The sequence below is a fragment of the Apium graveolens genome, chromosome 4 (genome assembly GCF_009905375.1).
Source record: "Apium graveolens cultivar Ventura chromosome 4, ASM990537v1, whole genome shotgun sequence".
Taxonomy (NCBI): Eukaryota; Viridiplantae; Streptophyta; class Magnoliopsida; order Apiales; family Apiaceae; genus Apium; species Apium graveolens.
This window is the reverse complement of record NC_133650.1, coordinates 164,170,989-164,194,048: the sequence shown is the minus strand read 5'-3', so window position 1 is coordinate 164,194,048 and position 23,060 is coordinate 164,170,989. Positions and strand designations below refer to the sequence as shown.

General features: G+C 41.6%; 1 non-coding gene across 1 annotated transcript; it reads left to right on the top strand.

Moving 5' to 3' along the window:
- The first annotated feature begins 22,479 nt into the window (after nt 1-22,479).
- On the top strand, nt 22,480-22,586 carry LOC141722758 (small nucleolar RNA R71). The gene has a single exon (XR_012575762.1). It is a non-coding gene; the product is annotated as a small nucleolar RNA R71 (small nucleolar RNA).
- Nucleotides 22,587-23,060: the final 474 nt, after the last annotated feature.

Sequence of the window (23,060 nt, the reverse complement as noted above, 5' to 3'; positions counted from 1 at the left end):
TAAATTCAGAAATACTTTGAATATGCATCGCACCAATTGCAGGAATTCTCCGAAAATCAGGCTCTACAAATATTGGTCATGTGTAGCATACAAAGAATCTCTATAAATCTTACATAATGGTATAATTCATCACTTATTTAAGACTTTGATAGTAAATTATAATATAAGTAGTAGAACAAACCGTAATATAACTAGTAGAACAAACCGCGCTTCGCGCGAATGTAAAAAATAATTTTTTAAAATTTTTTGAACTGTATTATAATGCAATAATAAACTTTTATGAAAAATGAGATGGTGGACATGTATTCCCAGGAAACTCATATGTATAATGTAATGCTCTTGAAATGTAACTTAGTTTTCCATGGAAAGAAAAATAAATCTAGCCAATATTTTCTTAAAAGACACCTAATTTTTTTTTCTATATCTAGTTACAAGATGATGTTGACTTGGAAATTTTTTAATTCTAAAATATTAATATTTTATTTTAATACAAATATTAATTTATAAAAATAACAATACAATGTTTTACAAAGAATATGTCATGTTTTCTGCAATTGATTATTTTTCATAATTTTTGTGTTACATATATTCATACTATATTTAATAATTTAAATTAATAACAACACTTTCAATGAGGTGTTATATAATTGTTATGGATTAAAACTACTATATATAATTGCTGTATTTAATACTAAGGAACGTGAGCTCCAAGGCTCGATTTGACTGCTCTTGTGTTTCGTGACTCAATCTGCCTTAACAAGATGCCTACGTACCTTGCTGATTGCCAAGGATCAAGTCAAAAAACGTAGTTCTTGGTTTGTGGGGTGAGACCCCTTATATAGATGTGGGAGTCCTTGAATTGGACTTGGTATAGGAGACTTGGTGGACAAGCCTCTGAATTAGGATAGACTTAGGAGTCCTAGGAAGTAGGAAGCTGATTCCTTATCTTTTTAGGTCCCCTTGAGGCTAATCTCTAAGGATTTATATCCTTATCGGGACTCTTTTCAACATCTGATTTCTCCCTTATTAATTAATTACGAAATTAATTAATAATCAGGGCCTTTGGGCCTTTTTTTATTCCATCAGGCCTGAACTGGTCCATCAGCTTTAACCTTTCTGGTTTGAGTATCGTATATCTATTTATTGGGCCTAGCAGCCCATACCTGGCAGTATTTAATTATACTATCATAATTTATTTATCCCTATCATTTGCCCCCCAACTTTTGAGAAACATTGATTAAGTTTCGCAGAAGTTAAATCTACTCGTTCCCTTACAGGGTTTTGTTTTTGCGTAAAGTGTGGAGCGACCTACACATTTACAATGAATCTTCCTTTTATTCAGGAATTATCTTAATTTCCAGGAATTTTTCCCTAATTTTCTGGGATTTTCCCTAATTTTCTGGGATTTATCCTTAATTTCTGGATTTTTCCCTAATATTCTGGGATTTATCCTTAATTTTCTGGATCTTTCCCTTAATTTCTGGGATTTATCCTTAATTTTCTGGATTTTTCCCTAATTTTCTGGGATTTTCCTTAATTTTCTGGATCTTTCCCTTAATTTCTGGGATTTATCCTTAATTTTCTGGATTTTTCCCTAATTTTCTGGGATTTTCCCTAATTTTCTGGATTTTTCCCTAATTTTCTGGGATTTATCCTTAATTTCTGGATTTTTCCCTAATATTCTGGGATTTATCCTTAATTTTCTGGATTTTTCCCTAATTTTTTTTTTATGCAATTTTTCGACCAGGGATCCATTCGACCAGGATCCTGGTCGAATTAACCTTCTTTCAGCCCTGGTCGAAGGATTTTCGAGCAGGAATATTCGAGCAGAGGTCCTGGTCGAATTTCGGCCAGGATTCCCCCCCCCCTTTTTTTTTTATACAATTTTCGACCAGAAATTTTTCGACCAGGATTTTTGTCCCTTTCGGTCAGGAGTCCTGCTTTTTGACCGAATTAGCCATCATTTGATGCCTTGGTCGAAGCAATTTCGGGCAGGATCCATTCGACCAGGATCTTGCCTTGCTTTCTGGTCGAAAGTTCTTCTGTTTTATTCATTCTCGATCAGAATTCTGACCATTTCGGTCAGGAACTAATATTTTGACCGATTTAAGTACCATTTCGTGCCTTGATCGAAGCAATTTCGACCTCCTGTATTTCGACCAGGATTTCCCCATGATTCCTGGTCGAATTGGGTCATATTCCTGATCTTTTTATCCATTTCTCCCTGGACTTTATTTTTGGGCCACCTTCACTTAGCTGGGCCTTCATTCTTTTGGCCCATTATGACTGGATTTTGGGTTATGGGCTGTTAACCTTAAATATCTGGGCCCTTTTCTGGGCTTTTTAAACACTTGGGCCCTTAGCTGGGCTTTATTTTTTCAAGGTTTTTTTTTAGAATTGGGCCTCATTTCTAAGCCCAAATTCCAAACTCTTCTAATATCTTTCTGGATTCTTCCAAAATCTTGAAAAAACTCAAGTTTTTCTTTTGATTTTTTACTAGAATTCTCTTGAATTTTCCAGGAACTTCCAGAACCTTCCAACTTTTGGGCCCAAATGGGCTTTTTAAGGTCCATTATCCATTTATTTCTCCTATATATAGGTGGGATGAGAGTGTGATTCTTCACACCTCTCATTTCATTTCTCTTCATCTCGAACTTTCTAATCTTCTCCTCTCTCAAATCCACTCCTTCTTCCTCCCAAGTCTTTTCCAGTCTTTACTAGATGGCTGACAAGAGTTCCGAGAGGGCGGCCAAGATAGCCTCGGCTTCAAAACGAGGTAAGGATATCGAGATCCGCTCTTCATATATGTCTTTAATTGATATGATTAATACTAGGGGGGATGAATATCCTTCCACTGCACATCTCGACTCCTTTAATCACTGTAATACTTGGCATAACATAGATTTCAATAAACTAAATGCTCGTTATAACGTCCCTCCCCCCTTTAGACTAGTTCCAGTCTCTGGTGGTGACCGTACTTGCCACTGGAGGCCCGATACTCTCTTCATCTACACCGACGCCCTTAATGCTGGGCTTAGGTTCCCTTTCCATCCTTTTATCCCTCATCTTTTGGCTGACTTACAAATCAACCCGTGTCAGCTTCCTCCAAACGCCTGGAGGAATATTCTATGTTTTATGGTTTGTTGTCTTAGGGAGGGCTTTCCTCTTTCTGTAGCCGTTTTTAGGAAAGTCTTTCAATGTTACAATAGTTCTTCCAATATTTGTGGCTGGGTTTATGTCAAACAAAGGCCCAAAAGCAAACATATCTTTAATAACGCCTCTATTCCTGATAATAATCCAAATTGGAGGAATAGTTTCGTTGGGTTACGTTGGGAGAATGGCGACTGGGGCACGCTCTTTCGATCTTCCTTCGGGAAGGTCAGTGATGGTAGCCTCAAATCCATTCACTTAACTCCTGAAGAAACTATCATTTACAATGGGCTCACTCAGGATGATGGCACCACCACCAGCTGGACTCTTTTAGAAGAGTTTTCCCTGATTCATGTGGGACTATCCTCTGTTTCTCAACAGGGTATTTCTCTTCCCTTCTCAATTTTTCTTTATTTCACGCATTATTAACATCACTTATTTTGTCTTTTGCTTTGTTTCAGCTGCTAAGGAGATTAACGAGGACAATGTCCCCTTGGTCGAGGAAACAGCTAGGATGAAGAAAGCTCGGTTAGCAGGCCTAGACACCCGAGGAAAGGCGACATAGCCTATCTTCTTGAGAAAGCACAAGGAGCCTATGGGGGAGGCTTCAACTGAAGGAGCTGAGGGCCATAATGCTCCTATCACTGCTGCTGCCCCTGCTGCTGCTGCTACAGGCGCCTTTCAGCCTCTCTGGGGATTCCGCCGAGGGGATACCGTGGTTGGTTCCACGAAGCATGCTTGGGATTGGTCCTACCATAGCGTGACTCCAAAGGACTTTACTGATGTGGTGGCCACCCCTGACCTTGAGAGGATTAAGCTCATGGGAGCCCAATCTCTGGCTTCGGTATGCCTTCTCTTTTTTAAACTTATTTCTCGTTCTTGTAGCACTTTCTTGCCTTATACTTTGTTAATTGTTTTGTTTCAGTCTAACGCCTACTTTCAAGGCGCTGTGAGGCAAGCCGAATCATGGAAGCGGGCTTCTGATAAGGCCGATAATGCCCTCAGGAGGCAACAGAAGAAGTATGCTACCCTGGAGAAGAAGCTCAAGCGCAAGGAGGAAGAACTCGGAGAGTCTAACGCCGAGCTGGTGGTACTTCGGGCGGAGAAGGATAAAGCTATAGACAACTATCTGGACTCGGAGGAGTTTGCCCAATCCATGAGGATTAGGGATGATTCAGTCTTTCCCGAGTTTTTTAGGACTGGTTGGGACACGGCCCTTGGGACCGTGAACGAGGCTTGTCCTGATATTAACCTGGCGGACTACATCTGCCCTGATGACGAGGCTTTGCTACAGAGGTTTCGTACCCGAGTAGTTGTCTCGGACCATGTTCCTCAGGATCCACTCCTTCCTCCTCCCGAGTCTTCTTCCAGACCTGCTGAGGACGACAGCTCTTCCTCCTCCTCCGAGACGACAGAGACATCCAGCGAGAGTGGAGAGGACGATGATATGGATGCCGAGGGTACTTCAGCTCCTTAGAGCTTTTTCAGTCCTGCGTGGCTTTTTTTATTTTCGAGACTTTATTTATCAAACTTTTGTAACATCTATCAGATCTATTTCATTTATCAGCTTTTATGCTTGCATCCATGCATTTGATTTTTATTTGTTAGGCCACAAACATACTTTGAAGAACTTATGAATTTTATAAAATTGTCTGGGATTCGTCCCTTACACAAGTCTTAATAAATTTCGTAATAAAACTAAAACATATAAATCCTAAGCAAGCAAAGCTTCAAGGTGCTTTTCAACCTACTCGCCATCCTGACGAGTGAGAATCGTACTTCGATCATCTCACACGTAGTAAACCTTCAGGTTTTGTGCGTGCCAGGTTCTCGGGACTTCAAAACCATCCATAGTCTCCAGCTTGTAGGTTCCTCTACCCTGAACGCTCTTGACTCTATACGGCCCTTCCCAATTTGGGGCAAGCTTTCCTTTCTGTCCGACACCAGAAGCCTCTATTTTTCTCAAGACTAGGTCACCTTGTTTGAAAAACCTCTCTTTAACCCTTAGGTTGTAGTAGAATGAAGCCTTTTTCTGATATTCTACTATCTTTGCGTGTGCTTTATCTCGCACTTCATCGATTAAATCCAGGGCTAACTTCTGCCCTTCCACATTTTCTTTTTCATCAAAAGCCTGAATCCTTGGAGAAGAATGTGATATCTCCACGGGAACTACTGCTTCCGCCCCATATGCCAACATGAAAGGAGTTGCATTTGTCGTGACTCTACAGGTAGTCCTATAGGCCCACAATATGGGAAGTATCTCATCCACCCAGTTATTTCTTGACTTTTCGATCCTCTTCTTTAGTCCATCCAGGATTATCCGATTTGCTACCTCCGCTTGCCCATTGGCTTGCGGGTGAGCCACAGAGGTGAACCGTAACTCAATTTCATTTTCTTCGCAATACTTCTTGAATTCCTCGTTGTTGAATTGTGTTCCATTGTCAGTGACGAGGATACGGGGAATTCCATATCGGCACATAATGTTTTCCCACAGGAATTGTGCAACCTGCTTAGTTGTGATTTTGGCCAAAGGTTTGGCTTCGATCCACTTGGTGAAATAATCAATGGCTACAATCAGAAACTTCCTTTGTGCTGTGGCCATTGGAAAAGGCCCTAGAATATCCATCCCCCACATAGCAAAGGGAATAGGTGAGTTGATAGAGGTCAGCATCTCGGGGGGTTGTCTGGCGACTGGTGCATGCTTCTGACAACGATCACACTTCTTTACATATTCTTTGGCATCAGCCATCATTTCTGGCCAATAGAAGCCTAAACGAGTTATCTTATGAGCCAAGGCCCTGCCCCCCAAGTGTTGCCCACAAATACCTCCATGCACTTCCTCAAGAGCTAAGCGTGCCTCATCGGGCCTTAGACACCTCAAGTAAGAAACCACGAAAGATCTTTTATATAGAATCCCATCTATCAAAGAGTACCTTAGTGCTCGAACAGTTAACTTCCGTGCCTCAATTGTATCGCTTGGCAACCAACCGGTCTGAATGTGAGCCTTGATGGGATCAATCCATGACGTCCCCAAGCCTACGGGAGCCACAAGCTTAACATCTATGCTTCGTGTCTTCAAAACACGGAAGTACACACTTCCTGAACTTTCTTCAATCTCAGATGAAGCAAACTTTGATAGCGCATCTGCTTTAGCATTTTCTTCCCTTGGAATGTGTTCAACATGGCATTCATTAAATTGGGTCATCACAGCCCTTACTAGGCGAACATACTTTGCCATCGTATCATCCCTTGCTTCAAATTCTCCCTTTACCTGGGATATGATCAACTTCGAGTCTCCACGGACCTTTAAGTTTTTGACTCTAAGTGTCCCAGCTAGACCAAGGCCAGCAATCAGGGCTTCATACTCTGCCTCATTGTTTGTGGTTGGGAAGTCTAGCTTCATGGCATACTCAATTAAGAATCCATCAGGGCTTTGCAATACCAACCCTACTCCACTGGAATTTGTTTTTGATGCTCCATCAAAATAGAGAACCCAATATTCTTTCTCCTTGTCCCCATTGTCGACTCCCTTGTCTTGAGGTGTGGTATCTTCCTGCCCCCCGACTTCTTGGTTGGGTATGGTACATTCCACCACAAAGTCAGCTAGTGCCTGGGCTTTTATGGCCATACGTGGCTTATACTTGAGATCGAACTCTCCCAACTCTATTGCCCACTTAATCAGTCTCCCACTTGCCTTGGGACTGTGAATGATATTTCTCAGTGGCTGATTTGTTAGCACTTCAATTTGGTGAGCTTGAAAATAAGGACGCAGCTTTCTTGAAGCCATTACCAAGGCTAAAGCGAATTTCTCAATGGCTGAATAATTCAACTCAGCACCATGCAAAATTTTGCTGACATAGTATACGGGTTTCTGGACTTTCAGTTCCTCCTTAACCAATACCGCGCTCAAGGCGCTTTCTGAAACAGCCAAGTACAAGAATAAAACTTCACCCAGAACTGGCTTGGCCAACAACGGGGCCTGGCCCATATACTTCTTTAACTCTTCAAATGCCTTCTAATTTTCCTCACTCCATACAAAGTCTTTAATGTTCTTTAATGACTTGAAGAATGACAAGCACTTGTCTCCTGACTTGGAGATGAATCGTCCTAGCGCAGCAACCCTTCCTGTGAGTTTCTGAACATCCTTGACAGTTTTTGGGGGCTCCATGTCCAGGATTGCCTTTATTTTATCGGGGTTAGCCTCAATTCCCCTCTTTGAGACCATCAATCCCAAGAATTTTCCAGATCCTACTCCGAAAGCACACTTCGTGGGATTCAACATCATCTTGTGGTACCTCAGGACCTCAAAAGCTTCCCTCAAATGGGTTATATGATCAGTCTTTACTAGACTCTTGACTAGCATGTCATCAACATAGACTTCCATAGTCTTCCCAATATGATCCTTAAAAATTTTATTCACCAACCTTTGATAGGTGGCTCCTGCATTCTTGAGACCAAACGCCATAACAAGATAACAATAAACACCAAAGTCAGTGATAAATGATACCTTTGGAATGTCATCCTTATGCATTTTGATCTGGTTGTATCCGCTAAACCCATCCATGAAACTCAGCATCTCATGTCCAGCGGTGGCATCAATCAAAGTATCAATTCTAGGCAGCGGAAAACAGTCTTTGGGGCATGCATCATTCAGATCGGTGAAGTCTATACACATCCTCCACTTTCCATTAGCCTTCTTCACCATTACAGGGTTTGCTAACCACTCCGGAAATTGAATCTCCTTAATGAAACCAGCCTCTAAGAGCTTTTCCACTTCCTGCTTTATACCCTCTTGTCTTTCCGGGGCAAAATTTCTTTTCTTTTGTTTCACTGTCTTCCGGCTTGGATCCACGTTTAACTTGTGGGTAATTAACTCCGGGTCTATGCCTGGCATATCAGCTGCTGACCATGCAAACACATCACTATTTTCTTGCAAAAATTTCACTAACTTCCCTCTAAGGGGCTCCTCTAATGTAGCTCCAATGAAAGTCATCCTCTCAGGATTCTTGGGATCTAAAGGAACCGAAACCAATTCTTCTACTGGCCTTCCTCTATTCTCATCATTTTCTCGAACATCCATATCTTCAATAGGAAGAACCTGCCCCCCGACTCCATCTGCCCTCAAAGAGGCCACATAACAGCTTCTAGCCATTTTTTGATCTCCTCTCTCTTCTCCAATCCCGTTTCGGGTGGGAAACTTCATGACTGAATGGTAGGAAGAGGGGACTGCCTTGAAGGCATGTATCCCTGTTCTCCCCATGATAGCATTATAAGTTGAACTAGCCTTTACCACCACAAAATCCAGCATCTGCGTTGCTTGCCTTGGCTCCGTACCTATGGTGGTAGGCAATTTAATTATCCCTTCCACAGGACATTCTACTCCAGCAAATCCATATATCGGCATGTCGGTTGGTGTCAACTGGGAGTCGTTATACCCCATCCTTAGAAAGGTGTCGTGGAGCAAGATATCCACAGAAGCACCATTATCCACCAGGACCCTCTTAACCGGGCTATTTCCTATTATCGGCGTTATGACCAGCGGGTCGTCATGGGGAAACTTCACACCCTCTAGGTCGGAATCATCAAAAGCCAATGTTACTTCTGTCCTGGCCCTCTTCGGGGCTTCTCCAACAATATGCATAACCTCTCTAGTATATGCCTTTCTGGAATTTTTGGACAATCCAGCAGCAGTTGGACCTCCAAAGATCGTGTTTATCACAGGCCCTCGAGGTCTCGGCCCTCCATAAATGGTGTTTATAACTGGTCCTCTAGGTTGGGGATTCCGCCCCTGATCATCTTGGTCCCTCCTACGATCTTCAAAGTTCTTCCTTCCATTATTATTTCTGTCTCCTCCATCTCCAGTATACTTGTTCAATTTTCCTTTTCGAATCAAAAACTCAATTTCATCTTTCAACTGCCTACACTCATCGGTGTCATGGCCAACATCTTTGTGAAACCTGCAATACTTGCCCTTATCTAGCTTGGCGGGATCAGCCTTCAAGGGCTTAGGCCAGCGAATATCTCTGTCTTTCTCAATCTCCATCAAAATCTGACTTCTGGGAGCATTCAGCTTAGCGTATTCAGTGAACTTTTGCCCAGGTCCTCCCTTCTTGGGGGTTGAATCAGGGTTTTGTTCAGTTCTAGGATATTTATCCTTAGCGATATACTCCAAATCAGTTTTTCGTTTCTTGCCTCCAGTGGGCTCATTACTTACTACAGTCTTCCTCATACTTTCTTCAACCTTGATATACTTCCTTGCCCTCTCTTGGAGCTGCAACATGCTCTCAGGGGGTCGTTTGGCCAAAGACATCTTGAAAAACTCATCCCTAGTTCCTTGTTGCAGTGCTATCATGGTTACCTTATCATCAAGGTCTGGGACTTTTAAAGCCTCCTTTGTAAAACGATTCAGGTAATCTCTTAAGGATTCCTTAGCTCCCTGCACAAGACTCATAAGAGATGCTGAACTTTTCTCATGGACTCTTCCACTGATGAATTGCTTAATAAAAGCCTGACTTAATTCTCTGAATGATCCAATAGAATTTGGGGGTAGGCGACTGTACCATCTTTGAGCCATACCCGACAGGGTTTGAGGAAAGGCCCGACATTTTATAGCATCGTTCACGGGTTGCAGCAGCAGTGCATTAGAGAATGTCCTAACATGATTAGCGGGGTCTCCCGTGCCATCATAGGCTTTGATAGTGGGCATCTTGAATTTCCTTGAGATATGGGCATTCATTATCTCTTCTGTGAAGGGTGGAGTTGGATCATCAGGATCTCCAAGGGGAAGGAGATTGCTTGGATCAGTTCTTGGGACAGCAGCCCTTCTTCTTACCGGACCATCCAGGTCTATGATAGGAGGAGGATTTCTCCCCCTAGGAGGTATGTGGGTTCTGGTGACTTGGTGAGCCTCCAAGTCACGCCTCAGCCTTTGGATTTCAGCCTTATGAGCCCTGATCTTTTCCTGCACTTCTTGGGGATTCGCCCCTGGGGTGCTTTGGGGGCGTTGCCTTCCATCGGCCATTGGCTCTTTTCCAGGATGCCTCCTTCTCGGGGCCACTTCATCATCCGAAGATTCGGAGTCTCTCTCAGTGTATGGACCAGAAAATTCCCGATCCTCAGGGATAGGATCCAAACCTCGTATATAGGGGGCGACCGCCCTCGTGCTTCACTTCGCCCAGCATATCCGCTTCCTCCAACCTTGAATAGTCGGGGGAGTTGTCCCTTGTGGCTGAGGTTGAGTTGTCCCTGTCTGGGCTTCCCCCTGAGTAGATGCATAAGTTGAATGGGGAGGAACCTCCACGGTTGATGAAATCACCTGGGTTGTCCCTGATGGTGTTCCCTCCTCCAGAGTGCTGGTTGTTCTCCGTGTTCTCGCCATGGTTGTTGTTCCGTTTGTTCCCACAGACGGCGCCAAATGTTATGGATTAAAACTACTATATATAATTGCTGTATTTAATACTAAGGAACGTGAGCTCCAAGGCTCGATTTGACTGCTCTTGTGTTTCGTGACTCAATCTGCCTTAACAAGATGCCTACGTACCTTGCTGATTGCCAAGGATCAAGTCAAAAAACGTAGTTCTTGGTTTGTGGGGTGAGACCCCTTATATAGATGTGGGAGTCCTTGAATTGGACTTGGTATAGGAGACTTGGTGGACAAGCCTCTGAATTAGGATAGACTTAGGAGTCCTAGGAAGTAGGAAGCTGATTCCTTATCTTTTTAGGTCCCCTTGAGGCTAATCTCTAAGGATTTATATCCTTATCGGGACTCTTTTCAACATCTGATTTCTCCCTTATTAATTAATTACGAAATTAATTAATAATCAGGGCCTTTGGGCCTTTTTTTATTCCATCAGGCCTGAACTGGTCCATCAGCTTTAACCTTTCTGGTTTGAGTATCGTATATCTATTTATTGGGCCTAGCAGCCCATACCTGGCAGTATTTAATTATACTATCATAATTTATTTATCCCTATCAATAATATTTTAATGTAAAAATCAAACTTAATCATCAGTAACTTTTTGGAATAACTTGATAATGCAGTTTAGCTACAGTTCATGTTGAAGTGGCTATAAATGAATTCAATATACCGTCTACACAACATACTTTCCGTCAACTTTCTTTTACCTAGAACATTTATGAATGCTTCGTCTTTGTTTTTATTATTATAACTTCATTAATCAAATAACATTTCGCTTCATACAGTTTGTTATTTTTCCTATTTGTTGACATTTTTGGAACACAAAAGTTAATATCACTAGTTAAAATAAAAAATGTACATCTATATATTTATAAAAAATTATAAAATATGGATATAATACTGGGGTGTTACACCAACAGTTAAATCATCCCCCGTCCCTGCTAAGCTGCATTGACTTAAACACTATTATTGGGGTGTTACATCAATACTTAATGTGTTTGTTATGCAGATTAGTGCTTTACTTGAAAACCGATTTGTCAAGTTGTGGCTTCTTACCGGTGGATGAAGATTGACATTTCATATCATGAATCTCGGTTGGCTTATGTTGTTAATCAAGATAAGCAAGAAGTGTGTTGAATAGAACAAGCTTGCTGAGATATACTTTGGTGTGGAAAGGGAAGAGGCAGATTCTCTCTCAAAGCATAGGTGAACACTCCGCTGCTACACGTTGCCTTGAGCATTATCAACACATTAGAGATCATCAATTATGGTCATTAAATTGAAGGGTAGGATTTCAATATCCCTGGAGTAACTCTCCAAAATGGACTGTCCAGCATCCTACAAATAATGGATTGATCACTGATTAAAGTAAAAAATGTACATTGAACAATAATGATAAAAATCATTAGAGTTATTTTATCACAGTAAACATTTTTGTTTGAGCAAATATTATCGCTAACCTTTAGCATCGAGGGGGACTAAGCATGATAAAGAGAAGAAGCATAAGTACTGAATTATAAGTAAAAGTAACTAACATACATAGATGTAATCAAAGTATTGACACAAAAGAAATAAAATTACAGTCTCTTCAGATTTTATGACTCCTAAACTTATAAACACCTAGGTAATTATACACTCTATGACAGGTTCACGTGTACAAATAAAATACAACTTACATTCAGAATTCTTGTTGTGCAATACATATATGTACATAACAAGACTAAGTCACTTTGAAAACCCTAAAAATTAGTTGTATGATAATCTTATTATATTTTGTATTTGTATTTATTGAGTCTGTAAAAATGCTAAGAAGATTAAACTGGAGGATTTTTCTATGAACAAGCATCAAGCTAATGAATAAACTCTAGAAGAAGATCAATCCTGATCATGCCTTAGAGAGAATTGTAGAAGCTTGGAATTGAATAATATTATTTTTGGAAAAATGTGCTAAGTCGGATATCGACAAGTCACATACCAAGGAGTATAGAGATGTATGTCAAGAAGTCATAAATGACTTGCAGAGAAGTCCAAAGAAATATCGGCAAGTCAATCTGCTTGTAGATAAGTCAAGATATTGACAAGTTAAAAATCCTTGTAGGGAACTGAAGATATCGACAAGTCAAACGTCTATGTAGAGAACTGGAGATATCGACCAGTCAATCTACATATAGAGATTTGGAGACCTCAACAAGTCATAATATTTATAGAGAAGTAGAGATATCGATAAGTCATTTCACATATCGATGTAGCGCCCTCCAAACCCGGGTCAGAAGTTTGGGGATCACAACACATATACAATATATAAACCTGTATATGAAATATTATTTGCAATGACCCTGTTTTACATAACCACGGATCGCAACAGGTTAAAGTATGAAAACAAGCCACCACCTTAACTTTTATTACAATGTACCAAACCCAACTAATTTAACTTACAACTGATAATGAAATTATTCTTACAACCTTATGATCTCATTACTGCAATAGGCTCCTGCTAGCTCGATCCAACATAATCTGGAATCCTAGCGCGTACATTGAACTGGGAAACCTCGCTATCAACTGTATCCTTCTTAACTGTAAAATATATAAAAAGATTCGCAAGAGTGAGCTAACTAGCTCAGCAAGTCATAATAGCAATAACTGAGGTTAAACAATGATCAAACGAGATGATTCAAAGGAATCAAGTTTCTTGTTAAACAACCAATAGAATTGGATATTTATTTTAAATTTTTAAAACCAAGGTTAGGCTGTTGATCAGTCACGCACTAACCCCGAACAAAGCACACAGCACTGCTCTAACTACTGGATCCAAGGCACACATTGGCCTAACTTGACCATCGATATGGTCTGACCACGAATCTTGTCACACCCCCAACTTAAACAACAAAGTAAATGTAACTATTACACCATTTAAAAATAAATAAACATAACCAAATCCAAGATCTTACAGTTTAGGGTTTGGAACAGCCCAACACTACCATCTATTACAACTGATTTTAAATATCGAGTCCTCACACAAAACTACTATCTCTTATTCTACCTGAGCTCGAACATAAGCATCAGCATCACAGGTCTTACGGGCGGTCTGCTTGAATCTAATCATAGCTGCTAGCTGTAATATCAGGGTAAAGCAAGGAGTGAGCCAAATGCTCAACAAGTGCTAATCAATATGATACAAAACATAAGTCGAGATATTGTTAGTGCGAAAATACGCACTAATATTCACGCAAGTATACGCGTTCGCAAGTAATATAGAATACTTTCTAGTTCGTTCCCTCAGAGACTCAGACTAAATTATTGTCTAATTAAACTCACTCACCAATGTATGATTACTTCTCAATGTTAAGATACTAACACTTAAAATTGTTGATTAAATATTAACTATAATTAACTACTTAATTAATCACTTAACTAACACTTCAATTTATCAATAATAAAACACTCATGAGATCACAACTTCATTATTACTTCCTTCTATAGCCATTGTTATTACCTTTAGCATGTGACAGTGATGATATTAATCGAATAACACGAAACTGATAAAAGCCAACTTTCATTGTACTAATACCATTCTACTAAGCATCCACAATTAAGATAGAAGTTGAATAGTCATCAATTATGTTGAGTTCCCATATGTCTACAGAAATTGACAACACAACGATTTAAGCACAAGTTATTCCTTTTGATTACATAAGGCAAATAAAACTGTTAGAGTTACCCACTAATCATGCACAACGTACATGAACCTATGCTAGCATGTCAAGTTCTAAATCTCAAGATCCACCGTCGCTTCACAAGAGATTAACACCCTATCTTATATGTTCGCGACGCACATAAGACAAATATGCACAACCAATACTAGATATCATGCAATCATCACACACTAAAGTATTAAACAATTAACTAAAGAATTCCATAATAAATCCGTTGCAACCATAAAATAATTTACACTTGTGAAAACGTCTCAAATCTACTTATATAATAGTCCCATAAAACTCAGATTACATAGAAGTGGAAACCAAACAGAAGTAGAAGTCCTAAAATAATTTTGCCTTTTTTCCCGACCCTGCGCGGCCGCTCAGCATAGCTGAGTGGGCGCTCAGCTTGCTGCACGGCCGCTCAGCAATGCTGAGCGGGCGCTCAGACCTCTACTGGAAAAATTCTGATTTCGCTCCGTTTCTTCACCGTAATCTGCCCGTTTCTTTCCTCTCGCAATGGTGAACACATGCCAAGGCTTATTCTTGATGATTCCTCCCCCGAAATGCAACTAAAACCCTGAAATGCATAAACACTAGAAAAATGTATCAAATACACAAAATACTTGATTTCAAGACACCAATTTAAGCCGTTTTAAGACGTTCTAAGTGGTATAAAATGCCACTTATCACACCCCCAAACTTAAATCGATGCTTGTCCTCAAGCGTCACAGACTCAAAAACAAATAAAAACATGCATGAATGCAATCTATATGAAAATGCAGCGATCCCCCTTACTACAATTAACCAACCAAATTGTCACATCTCAACGAATGCAGTTAGACAACTAAAGATCAATAAACTCATGCAAATGGACATACAGCCAGAAACGTGGTGTGTGCAAATACTTAACATATATGCTTCGGAACTAGACCAATTACTATGACTAGACTATCCTCAAGGCAATCCTACGATTATACAAAGAATAAAAAATTCTAGGCACAAAGTGATATTCAATACTACAAGAACTCTGGAGCTTACTACGGAATCGTGCTTTTTATTTACAACTCAAATGCTTATTTGACCGTGCAATGAGTGAGGCCCACAAAAGACTTATACAATGGTATCCATGTAACTAGCGTTAGGTTAGCGGATCCCAGACTCTAAAAGCCTTAGGTCACTAGGCACAAAGTCCCCTAAGAACTTAATAACTCGAATACCAAAGAGCCCACTCTTGATCAATTATGCAAATTTTTTTTTTTTTTATACTTCTGAGCAAGTGCGTTTCACTCCATCTTGGTCAACCCTAGACTACTCGCACCCTATGCGAGCCGGCTACTAGCCATTTGACGCCTAGCCACAACTAGCAACAACTTCCATATTTTTTTCTCCAAAATTTTTTCTTTTTCATGTCTTTATCACTAAGAACCTATAATCGAATTCTAAGCATAATACGTAGATTGACCTTGAAAACAACCAAATCATAACAACAATCTAGCCCTTACGCATTCTCTAAGACTTAGTGGACTTACAATTGTTTCTAGCATGCATATCAACCTACACAACTTAATATCACTTTAATGCTATCACTACACTCGCATCAATATCACAATTCAGTCGATAAATCATTGCAAAAGGGATCATGGTAATTGCATGAGCTACATGACATTCATAAAAAAAAACTATATGGCATAAATTATGCAACTATATGAACTAAACTATCATGAATATGCAACTAAATGACACATACACAATATTCCTTAACTACCACCCCCAAACTAAAAATCTTCACTATCCTCAGTGAAAGTAGTAGAAAGGAACACAGGGTATACCTACTCGGAGTCATCATCATCATCACCCTCAGTGGGTGGAGTATCAGGCGGCGGGTATGCAGATTCCTCACCAAAAACTGGCCACTGGATATCAGCTCCAAGGCCTCGAAAAGCAGTCCCTAACGCAAGGGTGAGCTCCTGAGCAAACCTACTCTGCGTCTCATACATGGCATCCATCCGCCGTGAAAGCCTCCTATACTGGGCATCAACCATCCCGGCACCCTCCTGAGCTCTCGAAGAACCAGCCTCATCACGCCCTGGCCTAGCCATAGTAGCACCTCGTGCTGGACGCCCTCCTGGAAGACGATAACCCAGCCCATGCTCCTCAGGCTCACCACCGGTCCACTCCTGCATCCCATTCAGAGTGCCAGAATCAATCGGAGCTATTGGCAACTGCAACTGCTCATGAGCCGGCCATTTCACTCCCACTGCTCGGCATAGCTTCGTAACCGTAGATGCATAAGGGATGTTCATATGCTTCGCTCCCCTCAAAAACATCAGAATTCCTTGGTAGATAAACTCAACAAGGTCCACATAGTATTCCTCATTCAGAATTCCCCACAACAACTGTGCTCTCTCAACTGTGACCTCGTGTGCATGCGAAGAAGGCAAAATATTAGCACAAATAAATGCATTCCATGCATGGGCATACCTGTTCATGGCGATCGCCGGAAAGTGACGATACTCATTAGTGCCGGTCCTGCAGGTCCAAACTGTGCCCGGTCGACAGAGAGTCGCACAAATCAAATCCAAGTCAAAATCCTCAGCAGTCTTTTCATTCCAGTTCTCCTCCTCGGGCTTCCTCTCTCGCTATCCAATCACACGGCGAATCGCCGCAGGATGATAATCAACCGTCAGCCCACGGACCACAGAAAACCCATTCTTTTCGGCCTTCGCGTTCGCGTAGAACTCGTGAACAACGCTCATCGGTACTGCTTCGGGTGACTCACAAAAAGCTATCCACCCCTTCTCTGCAATCATGGGCAGCAACTCACCATCCCTCCCCGATGGTAAAAACCCCCTCTCCTTCAGAATCGGCTTTTCCAACAGCCTAATGTACTCCTCCTCCGCAGCTCTGTCAGTTAACCGAGACCTTGCAGCAGTACCCCTCGATGAATCAGCAGTAGGAACTGTGCTGCTGCTGTCAATAGTGCGTGCTCTCTTGGGTGCCATTGATTCGTGAATAAAAGTGTGTAAGAACTGATTTTTGATATTTGTGAGAGGGTTTAAGTGTAGGAAGTTTTGTGGGAGATATGTAGGATAGGTGTATATATATAGGGTGTGGATTAGATTAGGGTTTGGGAATTAAGAAGTAAAATGATGGGATAGTGGGAACAAATCGTGGGTTTATGGGCTAAAACTATTTTTGTGTTTTTTTTTTCTGAACTGAAAAAAAATTCTGGTACTCGACCCCTGAGCGGTCGCTCAGCAAAGCTGAGCGGGCGCTCAGCTTGCTGCGCGGTCGCTCAGCAAAGCTGAGCGGGCGCTCAGGGGGTCACTGGGAATTTTTTTTTTCAGCCCCTATTTTCTGATTTTTTTGTGTTTCTGGATAGGTTATTAACTTCTAAGGGTTCCTGTAACAACAATTTATGGGTTGCCTCCCACGCAGCGCTTCTTTTTCGTCATTAGCTTGACATTTCGTACCCTTCTCAAGTAGTCAACAAAATGGCACTAACCACTTCTCGGTTTGCCATGTCCCCATAGTAGTGCTTCAACCGCTGACCGTTAACCTTGAATTCTTGGTCCGGATCATCCTCAAAAATTTCCACCGCTCCATGTGGAAACACAGTTTTGACAATAAAAGGTCCAGACCACCTTGATTTCAACTTCCCAGGAAAAAGTCGGAGCCGAGAGTTGAATAAGAGAACTTGTTGCCCTGGCACAAATAACTTTGGATGTAGCTTCCTATCATGCCACCTCTTCACCTTTTCCTTATACATTTTGTTATTTTCGTACGCTTGAAGTCGAAATTCATCAAGTTCGTTAAGCTGAAGCATTCTTTTCTTACCAGCTGCATCTAAATCCAGGTTCAACTTCTTCAATGCTCAGTAGGCCTTATGCTCAAGCTCCGCAGGTAGATGACATCCCTTACCGTACACCAACTGAAATGGTGACATCCCAAGTGGAGTTTTGTATGCTGTTCTGTAAGCCCAAACAGCTTCATCGAGCTTTAAAGACCAATCCTTCCTTGACGGACAAACAACCTTCTCTAGAATGCGCTTTATCTCTCTGTTAGACACTTCCGCTTGACCATTTGTTTGCGGATGATAGGCAGTAGCTACTCGATGATTCACATTATAACGCTGCATCATAGAAGTGAACTTACGGTTGTAAAAATGCGATCCTTCATCACTTATGATTACCCGAGGTGTTCCAAACCTTGTGAAAATTTGCTTATGAAGAAAATTTAGCACTGCCTTTGCATCATTTGTCGGTAAAGCTTTAACTTCGACCCATTTTGAGACATAATCGACTGCCAGCAAGATGTACTGATTATTGCCAGATGAGATAAAAGGCCCCATGAAATCGATTCCCCATACATCAAAGACCTCGACTTCAAGCATCACATTTAATGGCATTTCATCCTTCCTTGACAAATTTCCCACTCTTTGGCAACGATCACACCTTAAAACAAACTGATGAGCATCCTTGAACAAAGTAGGCCAGAAAAAACCTGCTTGCAGAATACGAGCTGCCGTCTTCTCACCACCATAGTGTCCACCATAAACCGTGGAATGGCAGTCTCGTAATATCCCCTCCGTCTCACAGAACGGGATACATCTCCTGATTATCTGGTCAGCTCCCTGTCTAAACAAATATGGTTCATCCCACATATACCACTTCACCTCATGCAGAAACTTCTTCTTTTGAGCGGATGTCAAATTAAGAGGCATTATATTGCTGACGAGATAGTTTACAATATCTGCAAACCATGGTTCTTCCTCCTGAATTGCAAACAACTGCTCATCCGGAAAAGATTCATTGATTAACGTCCTATCTTGTGAAGTAGAATCGAGATTCTCCAACCTAGAGAGATGGTCAGCTACTTGATTCTCAGTACCTTTTCTATCTTTGATCTCTAACTCAAATTCCTGAAGTAAAAGCACCCAACGAATGAGTCTCGGCTTCGAATCCTTCTTAGAAACCAGATAGCGAATAGTTGCATGATCAGTGAATACTATTACTTTCGTACCAAGCAGATAAGATCGAAATTTCTCAAAACCAAAGACTATAGCCAAAAGCTCCTTCTCAGTAGTGGTGTAGTTCAATTGGGCACCATTTAAAGTCTTACTCGCATAGTAGACCACATGGAAGAGATTTTTCTTGTGCTGTCCCAGAACTGCACCTACCGCATAATCACTCACATCACACATCATCTCAAACGGTTCTGTCCAATCTAGTGCTGTAATAACTGGTGCAGTGATCAAACTCTTCTTGAGAGTCTCGAATGCTGCCAAACATTCATCATCAAATTTGAAAGGCACATCTTTCTCAAGCAAATTGCACAACGGCTTAGATATCTTTGAAAAGTCCTTGATGAATCGCCGATAAAAACCCGCATGACCAAGAAAACTACGGATTCCTTTCACAGAATTAGGTGGGGGAAGATTTTCAATGACTCCCACCTTGGCCTTGTCCACCTCCAAACCCTTGCTAGAGACCTTATGCCCAAGGATAATGCCTTCACGCATCATAAAATGACATTTCTCCCAATTGAGCACCAAATTAGTTTCCACGCATCTTTTGAGTACGGCGCGCAGATTATTCAAACATTCATCATATGAGTGTCCAAAGACGGAGAAGTCATCCATGAACACTTCGACGTTATTTTCAATCATGTCAGAGAATATAGCCATCATACATCTCTGAAAGGTGGCCGGGGCGCCACATAACCCAAACAAAACTCTGCGAAAAGCAAACGTGCCAAATGGACAAGTGAAGGTAGTCTTTTCCTGATCCTCTGGTGCAATACAAATCTGATTATACCCGGAATAACCATCCAGAAGACAAAAATACTCATCTCCCGCCAATCTGTCAAGCATCTGATCAATAAATGGAAGAGGGAAGTGATCCTTCCTTGTAGCTTTGTTCAATTTTCTATAATCCATGCATACTCTCCATCCTGTAACTGTTCGAGTAGGGATGAGCTCATTCTTTTCATTTACGACCACAGTGATACCTCCCTTCTTAGGTACACATTGTACGGGGCTCACCCACGAGCTGTCAGAAATAGGATAAATGATGCCTGCATCTAGCCATTTCAGAATTTCTTTCTTCACCACCTCCTTCATGATGGGATTCAGTCTTCGCTGCTGTTCCACAGTTGGCTTACTAACTTCCTCTAGCAGAATTTTATGCATACAATATGAAGGACTTATCCCCTTGATGTCTGCTATGGTCCATCCTATAGCTGATTTGAATTCTCTCAAAATCCTTAAGAGCTTGTCTTCCTCACTACCTGAAAGGTCAGATGAAATAATAACAGGTAACGTAGATGAATCACCTAAAAAAGCATACCTCAAGTGCTCAGGTAATGGCTTGAGCTCCAAGGTAGGTGCTTCCTTTATTGATGGTTTGAGCTTCCCTTCAGCGTTCTTAAGGTCAGAAGTACCAAGAGATTCAAATGGTATGTCCTGCTTTCGCTTCCAGGGAGAAGCGTTCAGATATTGTAATTGCTCGTTGCTATCTTCATCATCGCTGTCAAAATCCCCCACTAAGGCCTTTTCCAATGCATCAGACATTAGCATGTGATCGAGTTCCGAAGTAACCGTAGAATCAATCATATCCACTTTGAAGCTCTCCTCATCTTCTGTAGGGAATTTCATTGCCTTGAATACGTTGAAGGTCACATCCTGATCTTGGACCCGCATAGTAAGTTCACCTTTTTGCACATCTATCAAGGTACGACCAGTAGCCAAGAAAGGCCTTCCCAAGCTTATGGGAATCTTCTTATCTTCCTCAAAATCCAGAATAACAAAATCTGCTGGAAAGAAGAGCTTATCCACCTTGACGAGCACATCCTCAACTATGCCCCTTGGGTAAGTAATGGAACGGTCAGCCAATTGTAGCGACATGTATGTGGGTTTTGGATCAGGCAGATCCAGCTTTTTAAAGATCGACAACGGCATCAGATTAATGCTTGCTCCCAAATCACAAAGGCACTTGTCAAACGTCAGATTTCCAATTGTGCAAGGAATGGTGAAGCTTCCTGGATCTTTCAGTTTTGGTGGTAACTTTTGCTGCAGAACAGCGCTGCATTCTTCCGTGAGAGCAACGGTTTCAAGGTCATCCAGTTTCACCTTCCTTGAAAGAATAGTCTTCATAAACTTCGCATAACTAGGCATTTGTTCAAGAGCCTCAGCGAAAGGTATATTGATGTGAAGTTTCTTGAACACCTCCAGAAACTTTCCGAACTGTCTATCCAGCTTTTGTTGCTGCAATCTCTTAGGAAAAGGTGGTGGAGGATAGAGCTGTTTCTCCCCTGTATTAGCCTCAGGCAGAGTGTGTTCAACAGTAGTCTTCCTTGGTTCCGCCGTTTTCTCCTTTTGCGTAGATTCTTCACCTCTAATTTCAGCTTCTACTTCTTTTGCCTTTTCAGCATCAGCTACTTTTCCAGACCTTAAGGTAATAGCCTTGACTTGCTCTTTAGCTTCCTTCCTGCCTGGTACTTCCGTCTCACTGGGAAGAGTGCCAGGTTGACGATTGAGCACTGCATTGGCTAATTGACCGATTTGATTTTCCAAGGTCTTGATAGAAACCGCCTGACTCTTGCACAACAGCTTAAGTTCCTCAAAATCAGCACTAGTAGGTGCAGCTGCACTTCCCTGTTGAGGATATGATTGCCTTGTAGCATACTGCTGAGGTTGCTGGAATCCAGGTGGGTTAAACTGTTTACTCACTCCTTGCTGATATGGTGGCTGAATAGCATTCTGATTATTCCCCCAGCTGAAATTTGGATGATTTCTGTTGTTAGGATGATAGGTCGCTGGCACAGGCTGCTGTTGTCGCTGATAATTATTCACATACTGAACAGATTCGTTGACAAGAGAACACTGATCCGTAGCATGAGAACCTGCACAAAGCTCACAAACCATAGCTATTTGATTAACTCCATACGTAGCCAGAAAATCAACCTTCATTGATAGCGCTTGGAGCTGGGCTGCAATAGCGGTGGCTGCATCAACTTCCAGAATACCTGCTACCTTGCCTGACGTCATCCTCTGAGTTGGGTTTTGATGCTCATTTGCAGCCATCGTCTCTATAAGATTATACGCCTCAGTATAGCTTTTAGCCCATAAGGCGCCTCCAGCTGCTGCATCGAGCATGGGCCGAGATTGAGCCCCCAAACCATTATAGAAACCAGTGATCACCATCCAATCCGGCATTCCATGATGTGGACATTTTATCAACATTTCCTTGTAGCGTTCCCAAGCCTCGCACATAGATTCTGTAGGTTGCTGCGCAAACTGATTAAGAGCACTCCTCATAGCAGCAGTCTTTGCCATCGGATAAAACTTCACCAGAAACTTTTGCGCAAGATCTTGCCACGTAGTGATGGACCCAGCTGGTTCAGAATGTAACCAGTCTTTAGCCTTGTCCCTCAGTGAGAATGGGAAAAGCCTCAACTTGATAGCCTCATCAGTCACGCCATTATACTTAAAAGTGCTGCAGATCTCGACAAAATTCCTTATGTGCATGTTGGGGTCTTCAGTTGCCGCTCCTCCAAAAGAAACAGAATTCTGCACCATCTGAATAGTGCCCGACTTGATTTCAAAGGTGTTAGCTTGAATAGCCGGATGAAGGATGCTTTACTGAATGTCATCAATTTTAGGCCGAGAAAAATCCATAAGAGCTGGATCAGCTTGAACAATACGATCTCCCATGTTTACTGGTTCTTTCTGCTCAGTTCCTGAATCCGAATCCTCAAAATCTAACTTCTCCGGAATATCAAGAACTTCGTCTGT